Source organism: Gobio gobio, assembly GCF_949357685.1.
Source record: "Gobio gobio genome assembly, chromosome: 10".
Classification (NCBI taxonomy): domain Eukaryota; kingdom Metazoa; phylum Chordata; class Actinopteri; order Cypriniformes; family Gobionidae; genus Gobio; species Gobio gobio.
In genome coordinates this window covers 21,905,442-21,919,535 of record NC_137116.1, presented here as the reverse complement: position 1 = coordinate 21,919,535, position 14,094 = coordinate 21,905,442, and the positions used below count along the sequence as shown (strand labels likewise).

At 40.1% G+C, this 14,094-nt stretch overlaps 1 protein-coding gene across 3 annotated transcripts in view; it reads left to right on the top strand.

Annotated features, from left to right (window-relative positions):
• pabpc1l (poly(A) binding protein, cytoplasmic 1-like) overlaps window positions 1-14,094 on the top strand; it is a gene marked incomplete at both ends in the record, with an annotated part of 94,686 nt that overhangs the window by 33,191 nt on the left and 47,401 nt on the right. The window lies entirely within an intron of this gene.

The window sequence follows — 14,094 nt, the reverse complement described above, 5'->3', positions numbered from 1 at the left end:
GCCCTGTGCTTAGATAAACACGGAAGCGACTGAACGCAGCTGCGGGTACCGAATATACTCTGGAGTCGGTACTACAGAAATGCTGGTATCGTCACATTTTTATAATTTCATACCGACTTGGTACCGGTACTTGTGACATCCCTAGTTAAGACCCTGTAGAAGTTTATTGTTCAAAGGTGTTCCTTGATATGTGGCTCCACAGTCGAACACTACACAAATAGATCCCTTTCGTGGATGCTGGACACCATGATGAGGGATGTACCATCCTTTACCAATTTAACAGCGTAGCTGTTCTTGAGGAACTTGTTCTGCATAGCCCCTGCTGATGGCATAATTTTATAATGCAATCTCCTTTCCTAATGCACCACTATTTCCATTCAGTGGACCATTAAAAATCCATCCCAACACTGTCCTTACAGCATATGGGCCAGTCCCACAGCTGTTGACTATCTCACAAGGTTCCAATATCTTGGGAGCATTGGTACCAATCAGCAAGTCACCATTTGCTTTGATGTTTGGGATGTACACCTTTGATAGCTATGGAAACTTAGGCAAATCTTCAATTGTTGTCAGTACTAACTGGCATTTTCTGCTGTGTGAGCACCTCAGGAATCTGAATAGAAGTTATTGCAATCCAAACTGGATACTTCCAAACCAGTCAAGGAATGAGCTGGAGCTATGGCTTGTTGCCCCAATGTACTGAGCAGGAATGTGAGCTGTTCACCTGAAATATTCAGCTTCTGCATAAGTAGTTCTGAGCAGAATGTTTCTGAACTACCTGGATCCAAAAATGTATGTTTTTATGACATTATCTCCTTTAATGGATTTAACTTGTACTGGGAGAATAGACAATGCACATTGGTCCTTACCGACCCCTGTATGCCAACATGTTTTGGAGGAAACTAACTTGTCACATGATGACTGTTTTACAGCTGCTGACTGCCTTTAGATATGAAGCACTGTCAGGTGAGTTTGATGTGGGGATGCACCAAATCCAGATGTTTGGGGTTCGGCCGAATACCGAATCCACTGGTTAAGATTCGGCCAAATCCGAATACCGAATCCTACACCCATCCTCAGTCCATTATCACAGTAAACACATTAATGAAGTAAACAACTTCCACAGCAGTGTAGGGATGCTATTGACCGTTTAACCATTAACCGAAAGTAAGAACTTTGACCGATTTTAATTCTATCAGTTAAATGTTTTTAACACTTTTTTTTGTTTTGTTTTTTTTGCTGCATGGTTAAAGAAAAATATGCTGTATAGCGTTATTTGTTCACTCACGGCGCGCGTTGACATGTGCAACCACAAACCAGACATATTTCGCAAAATTAAGCAATGGAAATGCTTACTGTGGGACCATTTCGACAGAAAAATCCACTAGTCAGGAGCTTGTACTACTGCTGTAAAGCAAATGAACGGCGCTTTCCGAGGCTGGCCACTCTAGCGAGGCGTTATCTCTGTATTCCTGGGGCATCAGTGCCATCTGAAGCCTTGTTTAAGGCTTTTCGTAGTGTGGTTTTGGTCAAGTTTCGAAAAAAGTAAACATTGTCACGTATGTTCTACTCGCCGCTGTTTCCTGATGGTTTATAGAACAATTACTACGAGTCGCCCTCTGTCGTTTCAAAGAACAACACAACAGGGAGCGCAGGAGGCGCGCACGCAGTCAGAGGCTCGTGCTGCGGAGAAAGAAGGATTGAGAGGTTGTTTTCTGCCACAGGTTTAACTCTCAATAGAAGGCTCCCCAGACTAACCCACATCACTTAGAAATGTTACAAACAAACAAACATACAAGTTGTGGATTGAGGTATGCCTACTACCTGAAGTTGCTGCATTTTGGCTGCTGTCTGTAGATTCCCTCATGCACAACTCGTATTCTTTTGGATGTTTCATATGCAAATGTTTTAACAGCGGCTATTGTTTAGGGTCCTTGCCACCACGAGACAAATGGGCATTGCAAATTAAACATGTAGCTCGACTTGAATCGCCTTTCTTTTGACTTAAAGTACTGCCACGTTTTCTGTTCATGAGTTTTCATTTTGAGTTCCATTTTCACTTTCTCATAGCCTACTGGATTTGAATGGACCACCTAGTAAACACCTTCCCGTAGCCTAATCAACGGCGGCGTCATTACGTTCGACCAGCGCATAGTGCAAACCTAGGGTTCGGTTCGGTGGAATAAAAATTCTGAGGGTCTTGATTCGGTGCATCCCTAGTTTGATGACAAACTTTGCAATTCAGATGCCCTTTACAATCCTTGCTCATGTGCCCAGTACACAAGCATGCAAAGCCCTTTTCCCTAAGAAAATATATCTTTTCCTTATGCTTCTTTGAATTGAACTGATCACACTTCTCCAATCAGTGATTTTGCTACTGTAATAGCAAAGGTATTTCCCTTAATTCTTTCCTTGGGCTGTAACTTAGAGCTTGTCAATGTCTTTGTTCCAGTGACACCAAATGATGACTCCTGAATATTACCAAATAAGGGGTCAGAAAGAATTCGGACATGACTTTCTATGAATGTGACCATATCAACAAAACAAGCTTGAATGTTACCGGTTTCCATTATGTCATAAGCTGTTACTCTCCACTGATCCCTCAGCTTGAATTGCAATTTGGAAACAACACTTCTCATGTTTACAGGCATATCTATTTCTTGCATGTGCTAGAGCTCCCCCATTACATTGCAACAGCCACGCAGACCAAGGCATAAGCTTGCAGTGATTTCACATCCTCAGGCTTCACAGGGTTCCAAGCCAGAGCCTTTTCAATATAAGCAGTAACAATTTTATACTCATTGACAAAGTGTTCCTGTAAAAGATTATTTGCTACTGTATAACCACGCTCAGGAGCCATGTGTTGACAACTACGCACCAGATCTCGTGGCTGCCCTCGAGTAAATTGCTCTAAATAGTACAAACAATCTGCTTTACTGGCCTTTTCTTCCACACCTGGTTCGAAAGCTTTTATAAAGGTTCTGTATTGAAGTGAATCTCCGTCAAATATGGGAATATCTATGGGATCAGAATCCCGCCAAATTTACTGCAGTCATGCATAAAAAAATAATAAGCATGAATCAAAATTTTAAAAACAAATGTGAAAATATAACGCAGAAAACTGAAAAATCAATGAAAAGTTAACCAGAATCACAAACAACGCAGTCACGGAAATAAAAATAATAAGCGTAAATCAAATATTTAAACAAGTTTAAAATTATATTGCTCAAAACTGAATCATGAATTCAAAATTATCTGAATCGCTCACAAAATCATGTTTTCTGCTCTTATTTTCATTTTTTGCATGTCCTTGCTCTTTTCTCCTTTGCTCTTGTTTCCACATTCTGTGCTTGCGGTTTCAAATGTTGCAGTTCAAGTTTCATGTAAATTAGGGGCGGGTCTTAGCATCACCATTGGTCCACTAGTTCTAGATTGACAGCTCATCCTCAAGCCAATCAATTGAAGAGGGAAGTTTACGTCACTCCAATGCGACTCATGCCGCAGTTCAGCCAGCCGCTGTTGAGCTACGAGTGTAACCTCTATCACTATATCTGCAAGGAAATACATTATTGTATTGTTATGAATATAATCTTAGGACTCTATTCTTTTGTATGATAGACGTTTTAGGGGGGTTTCCTCACAATTAAAGCAGTAAAATGAACATGATCACGACTGGGTGCTTACTGACGCGAAACGCGTTCACTAGGCCTATAGGAGATGCACGGATGGGCTTTTATTTAATCCGCAACCGCATCACGCACCGTCCGCACCAACGTTTTTTGACCAAAGTTCAAAGCCGCACCCGCCCGCCATCCGCTGATTGTAAAGCCTTGTTGGGCCATGCAAGGCGCTGCTGACGCGAGCAATCGTAATTCAATGGACTGGCCTACATTAAACCATTAACTAAAATAGTTATTGAACTGTTTACACTGTCATTTACAATAAAAGAGCCTGCACAGCGACAGGAAATAAAAATGAATGCAAAAAACCTGCCTTAGCCTATTGTGACTGAAGGAGCTCAAGAACCGCTCACTGGTAAAACGACGTGCACTCAATCCCTCCAACATGACATTTCTTTGTAGCCTACTTTACTTGTTTAGTTTCATATGTTTAAATATTATAATGTTTTTTTGTTTTGTTTTTTTCATTTCATTTAGCCTACGTTGATTATAAAATATAATTATGAGATAGGCTATATTTAAGAATGGGGCTGCCTCCATACTGACAGCTGGGCTGGGCTTCTAGCTTGCAGGTCTGCTTGGCCTACCAGGCGCTGCAACAATATTTAACAATGTAAGCATAATATATTTTTTTATTTTTTATTAATTTGAATGGTTGAACCACCCGCCCGAATTTAAAATCTTATAATCTTATTTTTCGTCACGTCATCCGCCCGATCCGCGGAGTCCGCGGCTGTAATTGCCAACCGCGCATCTCTGGCCCACTGTTTGTGCATGGAAATATATTTGTTTACAATCATGAATATATTATTAAATATATCAATTTATACAATCAACATTTTAGAGAGGTTAATCAGAAATTGATCAAATGATCATGACCCCAAATAGTTGGTTAGTGCCACTCTCATTCCAAAGAAATATTTTTTCACAGCCAGTGGTGGAATATGAATAAGAAACCACATATGAATAAGAAACATTATGGAGGCCTAAACATCTCGTACATACTGCCTGGGTTTTGTTTCGATATTAGTTATATAGCCTAGGCCTATCCTAAAACAGCCAGTCATTGTAGTCACTCGGGGATAGGCATTTAAAAGAGAGAAAGCAAGAGCTAAACTTCTACAAATTCAATAACATCCACAGCAGAAAACGAAAAAATAGTCGGAAAACTTTGCCCATTAATTAGACGTGCAAGGCAACGATCTCACGAAAATGCGTATAAATAATAGGCCTACGTGTGTGCGATACGATTTATTTTTGTCCATTGTCAAGTCAAGTCAAGTCAACTTTATTTATATAGCGCTTTTAACAATGTAGATTGTTTCAAAGCAGCTTTACAGTGTTAAACAGGAAAATAATGCAGCATAATTTTATTCAGCTGTATAGCCATTCTGGAAAAATTTCAAGTATCATACAGTGACAGTGTGGGCTTTAGATAAATAATTTGATCAGTAATTTAGTTTAAATGGTTAATTTAGTTTATTATTTAGATGTATTTCGATGTTTAGTTGAAAAATTTAGTGTCCCCAACTGAGCACGCCAAGCCAGAGGCAACAGTGGCAAGGAAACCAAAACCCCATTAGGTGACCTAATGGAGAAAAATAAACCTTGGGAGAAACCAGGCTCAGTCGGGGTGCCAGTTCTCCTCTGGCCAATTAACAAACAGCGTATTATTATTATTATTCTGGCAGTTTTACAGCTCGGAGGTCATAATAGATCAGAATATTCGAGGGACCGGGGGCAACATGCTGGAGACGGGTTTATTGAGGATGATGTTGATTAAATAATTATTAAAGTGCAATATTCGAATGATCGGAGGCAACACGCAGGAGACGGGTTTATTGAGATGCCGTGTCGATGAGGCAGTTTCAGGGGGAGTCTAATCACGGTCTCCCAGACACTTCGGGGTCCTGTGTTGGTCTTCTCTGGGCGCAGGTCCAGCAACTGATCTGGATACGGCCCGGATCCAGCTGACTGCAGTAAACCTCGGGATAAAACAGAGAGACTAACATTAGCGTAGATGCCATTCTTCTGATGATGTAACGAGTACATCAGGTGTTATGGGAAGTGTTCCCGGTTCCGGCTGACCTAGTTAATGCAGCCTAACAATCATTTCATTGAAAAAGTGTTTTATGTGTATGCCACAGTAAAGAGATGTGTTTTTAGTCTAGATTTAAACTGACAGAGTGTGTCTGCTTCCCGAACAATGTTAGGAAGACTGTTCCAGAGTTTAGGTGCTAAATAGGAAAACGATCGACCGCCTGCAGTTGATTTGGATATTCTCGGTATGATCAACTGGCCAGAATTTTGAGACCGCAGTAGACGTGATGGAGTATAATATGTTAAGAGCTCGCTCAAGTATTGGGGAGCTAAACCATTTAGTGCTTTGTAAGTAATAAGTAAGATTTTAAAATTTATGCGATGTTTAATAGGCAGCCAGTGCAGTGTTGACAGAACTGGGCTAATATGGTCATACTTCCTGGTTCTAGTAAGAACTCGAGCTGCTGCGTTTTGGACCAGCTGGAGTTTATTTATTAAGCGAGCAGGGCAACCACCCAGTAGAGCATTACAATAATCTAACCTTGAGGTCATGAACGCATGAACTAACTGTTCAGCATTTTGCATTGAGAGCATGTGCCGTAATTTAGATATATTTTTAAGATGGTAGAAAGCAGTTTTACAGATGCTAGAAACGTGGCTCTCAAACGAAAGATTGGTATCAAAGAGCACACCCAGGTTCCTCACTGACGACGAGGACTTGACAGAACAGCCATCAAGTGTTAGACAGTATTCTAGGTTACTACTTGTGGAGCTTTTTTGTCCAATAATTAAAAATTCAGTTTTTTCTGAATTGAGTTGCAGGAAATTACCAGTCATCCAATGTTTTATATCAGCTATGCATTCCGTTAATCTTGTGAATTGGTAAGTTTCTTTAGGGCGTGAAGAAATATAGAGCTGAGTATCGTCAGCATAACAATGAAAACTAACGCCATGCTTCCTAATGATATCTCCCAGTGGTAGCATGTACAGGGTGAAGAGTAGCGGTCCTAGCACTGAGCCTTGCGGTACTCCATACTGAACTTGCGATCGGTGTGACATATCTTCATTTACTACTACAAACTGATAACGGTCGCATAGGTATGATTTAAACCATGATAATGCAATTCCACTAATACCTACATAATTTTCGAGTCTATTCAAAAGAATGTTGTGGTCGATAGTATCAAATGCAGCGCTAAGATCGAGTAACACTAATAGAGAGATACAGCCACGATCGGATGATAAGAGCAAATCATTTGTAACTCTGACGAGAGCAGTCTCAGTGCTATGATACGGTCTAAATCCTGACTGGAAATCCTCACAGATACCATTTCTTTCTAAAAAGGAACATAATTGTGAAGACACTGCCTTTTCAAGTATTTTTGACAGAAAGGGTAGATTTGAGATTGGTCTATAATTGACTAAATCTGTAGGATCAAGTTGCGGTTTTTTAATAAGTGGTTTAATAATTGCCAACTTAAAAGTTTTCGGTACATATCCTAATGACAAAGATGAATTAATGATATTAAGAAGAGGATCTATGACCTCTGGTAGCATCTCTTTTAATAGCCTAGTTGGTATAGGGTCGAGCATACATGTTGTCGATTTTGATGATTTAACGAGTTTAGCCAATTCTTCTTCTCCTATAGCAGTGAATGAGTGTAATTTTTCCTCAGTGACACTACAATGCTCTGTCTGATGTGATGCTGTATTAGACGGCTGCATGGTTAAAAAATTTTTCCTAATATTATCAATCTTACATGTGAAGAAGTTCATAAAGTCATTACTGCTGTGCTGTTTACAATCATCAGAAGTTGAAGCTTTATTTTTGGTTAATTTAGCCACTGTATCGAATAAATACCTTGGGTTGTGTTTGTTTTCTTCCAAGAGAGTTGAGAAATAAGCAGATCTAGCAGTTTTTACAGCCTTTCTGTATGTGATCATGTGCTCTTTCCACGAATTACGAAATACCTCTAATTTTGTTTTCTTCCAGCTGCGCTCCATTTTTCTGGCTGCTGTTTTAAGGGCCCGGGTGTGCTCGTTGTACCACGGCGTTGGACTATTTTCTTTAATCTTCTTTAAGCGCAGAGGAGCAACTGTGTCTAAAGTACTGCAAAAGAGAGAGTCAATAGTTTCTGTTGCAACATCGAGTTCTTCTATACTATCTGGGATGCTGAGCAGATGATACTGATGAGGGAGATTATTTAAAAAGCAATCTTTAGTAGCGGCAGTGATTGTCCTGCCATTTTTAAAGCGAGGGGGCGGCTTTGCAACCTTAGCTAAATTAAGTATACATGATACTAAGTAATGATCTGAGATGTCATCGCTCTGCTGCAGAATTTCAACGGTATCAACATTTATTCCATGTGACAATATTAGGTCTAAAGTATGATTATGGCGATGAGTGGCTCCTGACACGTGTTGCCTAACTCCAATAGAGTTTAGTGTGTCTTTAAATGCTAATCCCAATACGTCTTTTCCGTTGTCAACATGGATATTAAAATCACCAACAATTAGTACTTTATCTACGGCCAGTACTAACTCTGATAGAAAATCAGCAAATTCTTTGATAAAGTCTGTATTATGCCCTGGTGGCCTGTATACAGTAGCTAACACAAATGTTGAACGGGTTTTATCATGTACACTACATAGCGTTACATAAAGCACCAAAACTTCAAAGGAATTATATTTGAAACTAGACTTCTGAGTAATACTGAAGATATTATTATAAATTACAGCGACCCCTCCCCCTTTACCTTTCAGACGCGGCTCATGTTTATAACAATAATCTTGGGGGGTGGACTCATTTAAGGTAATGTAGTCGTCAGGTTTTAGCCAGGTTTCTGTCAAACAGAGCACATCTAGATTATTATCTGTAATAATATCATTAACAATAAGCGCTTTTGGGGAAAGGGATCTAATATTCAGCAACCCAAGCTTTATCAATTGTTCATCTGTATTATATATTTTGTTTATTTGTTGGACGTCAATTACATTTTTACTGTTGAATGGTTTTGATGTTTTTTTGTATTTACTAATTCGGGGAACAGACACAGTCTCTATATGATAATATCTAGGTGAAAGAGTCTCTATGTGCTGGGATTTATCTGACTCCGGTAACGTGAGACAGCTAGCAGACGGTCGGTTTAGCCAGTTTGTCTGCTTCCTGACCTGGGCCCTAGTGAGTCAAGGTTTAGCTCTAAGACTATGTGCCAGATTACTAGAGAGAAGAGCGGCACCACCCCAAGAGGGATGGATGCCATCCTTCTTCAACAGGTCAGGTCTGCCCCAAAAACTTTTCCAATTGTCTATGAACCCTATGTTATTTTGCAGACACCACTTAGACAACCAGCCATTGAGTGATGATAGTCTGCTAACTATCTCATCACTCACACACCTCTTTAATGTTAATTTTGGTGATCTCCGACTGGCGAAGTCGAACATCATTAGTGCCGACGTGAATAATAATCTTAGAGAATTTACGATTAGCTTTAGCCAGCACTTTTAAATTTGCTTTGATGTCAGGTGCTCTGGCTCCCGGTAAACAAGTGACTATGGTAGCTGGTGTCTCTATCTTCACGTTCCGTGTAATAGAATCGCCAATGACTAGGGCACTTTCAACAGGATACTCAGTGGGTGCTTCACTGAGAGGGGAGAACCTGTTTGATGTTCTAACCGGAACGGAAAAGCGGTTCTTTGGTCTGCGACTATGCTGCCTCACTGTTACCCAGTTTCCCTGCTGCGAGGGCCCTGCAGCCGGAACCGAAGAATGTACAGAGTTCACTAAGCTATTCGCATCCAAATCAGTGTCTAAAGCTGTTACATCCTCACTACTCTCAGATAAAGTATGGATGCGTGTTTCTAATTCTGAAATCTTCTCCGTCAGCCTAACTATCTCCTTACATTTATCACATGTGAAGCCCTTTTCGCCAGCGGAGAAGCCTATACTGAACATGTGGCATGCACTGCAGGTGATAATGACAGGAGAAGACATGACTTACCGTGTTTGTTGATTAATCCAATTTACCACTTACCACAATCGTTTGCTGGACACAATTTACTAATCCAAGTTATGAACTCAGAAAAAGGGAGGCCCGGGTGCAGAGATAACAAGCTAACAGGTGTGATGGTGATTTAGATTAAAAGCTAGCGATGTCAAATTTAACGTGATAGGCAATTTTTAAACAATGTATGGTGATGAGTAAGTTATATTTAGCAGTAGAAGAAAGAGGAAATATCAAAATAAAGATTCAAACGTAAGCAAGGCTCTACAGAGCTACAGACTTGAGCTACAGAGCAACAGACACAGCAGGCAGACAGGAGCAATCGATCAGCCGATCGGTCGGTTCCCTGCTGATTTTCTGGGGTACAATATAGGCTATTCATATATAGGCAGGAGCACGGGAAGTGGAGGTGCTGCAAATTTGAGTTAATTTACATGTATAGGCTAAGATCGTTTTTAGCATTTAGTAATTTATTTGTACACTTTAAGTGGCCATTAAAAAAAAGGCTTAATATTTATATGTTGAATTATGTTTTTAAAACATACATGAGGTCATATTGTGACCGTTGCGGTATAGAGAATGCGTAGAGTGGTAATATTTCCTCCAGAGTCAGAGCGCCTTTCTGAAGATTCCGTTCATTTCTAAAGCTCATGCCCTGGCTTTGTGTAATGCTGGTTCTTCCCTAGTTGTTCATTTAAGCCGTTGTTCATGCAGCGCTGGCACCTCCATGCCATTGTCTGCTATACTTTGCTTATTATTGATTAAATCCTCGAAATTGGTTGACAAAACATTGATTAAAATTAAGATACAATTTATACAAAACAAAACTTAACGAAACTTAAAGTGGTCGAAATAATTTTTGACCCCCATGTCTTCTTACATATAGCCTATCATAATCATATTTCATAATCAACGTAGGCTAAATGAAATGAAAAAAAATAACATTATAATATTTAAACTAGTGCTGGGAATCGATTACAAAAATTAACTAATTAATAAAAAAAAATTCTATTTTTTAATATTTTAATATTTAAAGTTACATTTTGATATTGTAATAATTTCAGTTACTCTCCAAATTAATGTAGAAACAATTTAAAGACAGCTTTTTTTTAAATATGTGTTGTAATGGCATCTTTTTATGAATGAAGGCCAGTATCTCTGTCTCTATGGAACATTAATGACGTTACATTACAGTATAACTGAAAGCGGCCAATTTCAACATTTATTAGGCTTTAAAAAAAACAACTTTTAATTTAAGTGAACTTAAAACAATCTTTACATAAACCCATTATAATAAATGTTATTTTTTACCTGGCCTTCCCTGTTAAGAAAGATTTTTCATAACTGTTAGATTTCTGTATATGTCTATATACAGAAATCTAACAGTTATGAAACATCTTTCTTAACTACATAAATAATAAATCAAATATAGATTAATCATCATTAAAGCTACAATTTTCTCTGTTCCCGTTGTTCAGGCATCATCAGTGCTCCTGTCACTTTAAGAACGGCCGCTGACGAACATCGTGGATCTCATTTCCTCACAACTCTTTAAGTTCATTTAAGACGTTATTGAACTAATTTAAGACTCATAATATGAGAATACTCAAAATTCTCTGTGTTGTTGTTACTGTTTGTTCATGAGCAAAACGTGTGTGTGTGTGTGTGTGTGTGTGTGTGTGTGTGTGTGTGTGTGTGTGTGTGTGTGTGTGTGTGTGTGTGTGTGTGTGTGTGTGTGTGTGTGTGTGTGTGTGTGTGTGTGTGTGTGTGTGTGTGTGTGTGTGTGTGTGTGTGTGTGTGTGTGTGTGTGTGTGTGTGTGTGTGTGTGTGTGTGTGTGTGTGTGTGTGTGTGTGTGTGTGTGTGTGTGTGTGTGTGTGTGTGTGTGTGTGTGGGTGGGTGGGTGGGTGGGTGGGTGGGTGGGTGGGTGGGTGGGTGGGTGGGTGGGTGGGTGGGTGTGTGGGTGTGTGTGGGTGGGTGGGTGTGGACTGGTAATCATCACGTTATGGGGACAAAATGTCCCCACAAAGATAGCAATATCCGAAATCCTCATCCTTGTGGGGACATTTTTAGGTCCCCATGAGGAAAACATCTTATAAATCAGACTAAGTGATGTTTTTTGAAAATGTAAAATTGCAGAATGTCTCCTGTGAGGGTTAGGTTTAGGGGTAGGGGCAGTGTAGGGGGATAGAATATACGGTATGTACAGTATAAAAACCATTACGCCTATGGAAAGTCCCCATAAAACATGAAAACCCAACGTGTGTGTGTGTGTGTGTGTGTGTCAATGTCCTGTCTGTCTGTGAGTGTGTGTGTGTGTGTGTGTGTCAATGTGTGTGTGTCAATGTCCTGTCTGTCTGTGAGTGTGTGTGTGTGTCAATGTGTGTGTGTCAATGTCCTGTCTGTCTGTGAGTGTGTGTGTGTGTGTGTGTGTGTCAATGTGTGTGTGTCAATGTCCTGTCTGTCTGTGAGTGTGTGTGTGTGTGTGTGTCAATGTGTGTGTGTCAATGTCCTGTCTGTCTGTGAGTGTGTGTGTGTGTGTGTGTCAATGTCCTGTCTGTCTGTGTGTGTGTGTGTGTGTGTGTCAATGTCCTGTCTGTCTGTGTGTGTGTGTCAATGTCCTGTCTGTCTGTGTGTGTGTGTGTGTGTCAATGTCCTGTCTGTCTGTGTGTGTGTGTGTGTGTCAATGTCCTGTCTGTCTGTGTGTGTGTGTGTGTGTCAATGTCCTGTCTGTCTGTGTGTGTGTGTGTGTGTCAATGTCCTGTCTGTCTGTGAGTGTGTGTGTGTGTCAATGTCCTGTCTGTCTGTGAGTGTGTGTGTGTGTGTGTGTGTGTCAATGTCCTGTCTGTCTGTGAGTGTGTGTGTGTGTGTGTGTGTCAATGTGTGTGTGTCAATGTCCTGTCTGTCTGTGAGTGTGTGTGTGTGTGTGTGTGTGTGTGTGTCAATGTGTGTGTGTCAATGTCCTGTCTGTCTGTGAGTGTGTGTGTGTGTGTGTCAATGTCCTGTCTGTCTGTGAGTGTGTGTGTGTGTGTGTCAATGTCCTGTCTGTCTGTGAGTGTGTGTGTGTGTGTGTGTCAATGTCCTGTCTGTCTGTGAGTGTGTGTGTGTGTGTGTCAATGTCCTGTCTGTCTGTGAGTGTGTGTGTGTCAATGTCCTGTCTGTCTGTCTGTGAGTGTGTGTGTGTGTGTGTCAATGTCCTGTCTGTCTGTGAGTGTGTGTGTGTGTGTGTGTCAATGTCCTGTCTGTCTGTGAGTGTGTGTGTGTGTGTGTGTCAATGTCCTGTCTGTCTGTGAGTGTGTGTGTGTGTGTGTGTCAATGTCCTGTCTTTCTGTGAGTGTGTGTGTGTGTGTGTGTCAATGTCCTGTCTGTCTGTGTGTGTCAATGTCCTGTCTGTCTGTGAGTGTGTGTGTGTGTGTGTGTGTCAATGTCCTGTCTGTCTGTGAGTGTGTGTGTGTGTGTGTGTGTCAATGTCCTGTCTGTCTGTGAGTGTGTGTGTGTGTGTGTGTGTCAATGTCCTGTCTGTCTGTGAGTGTGTGTGTGTGTGTGTGTGTCAATGTCCTGTCTGTCTGTGAGTGTGTGTGTGTGTGTGTCAATGTCCTGTCTGTCTGTGAGTGTGTGTGTGTCAATGTCCTGTCTGTGTGACTCATATCAGCTAATCGAGACACACACACACACACACACACACACAGGGGCGTAGCCATCTTTTCAGAAGTGAGGGGGACAGAAATGTCAGGTGTAATACCAGTATTTTTTCTAAACCTCTGTCTAATTGACAGATTTAATTGATCTCATCTCTTGCTTTTAATTGAGTAAGATATCAAATACACTGCTGAACAATAACCACTAATATCTATAATGTTTTCCCTATATGTTATGCCAATTTTATGATTGGTTTATGTACTACAAAAACTTGTGCATTAAGTCCCCTTGGATTTTATGCTTTGTAAAAAAAAAAAATATATCACTGAATAAGGCAGAAAATATACAGTACCTATCAAAAGTTTGGAAACATTACAATTGTTAAATGTTTTTGAAAGAAGTCTCCTGCTCACCAAGGCTGCATTTATTTAATAAAAAATGCAGTAAAAAAGTAATACAGTGAAATATTATCCCAATGTAAAGCAGCTGTGTGAATATATAGTAAAAAAGAAAAAAAATATTCCTGTGATCAAAGCTGAATTTATCATCATTACTCCAGTCTTCAGTGTCACATGATCTTTCAGAAATCATTCTAATATGTTCATTTGATGCTCAAGAAACATTTATGATTATTATCAATGTTGAAAACAGTTGTGCTGCTTCATTTTTGTGGAAATCATGAAACTATTCAAACATTTGTGGTAAGATAAAAAAAAGAGAAATTAATACTTTT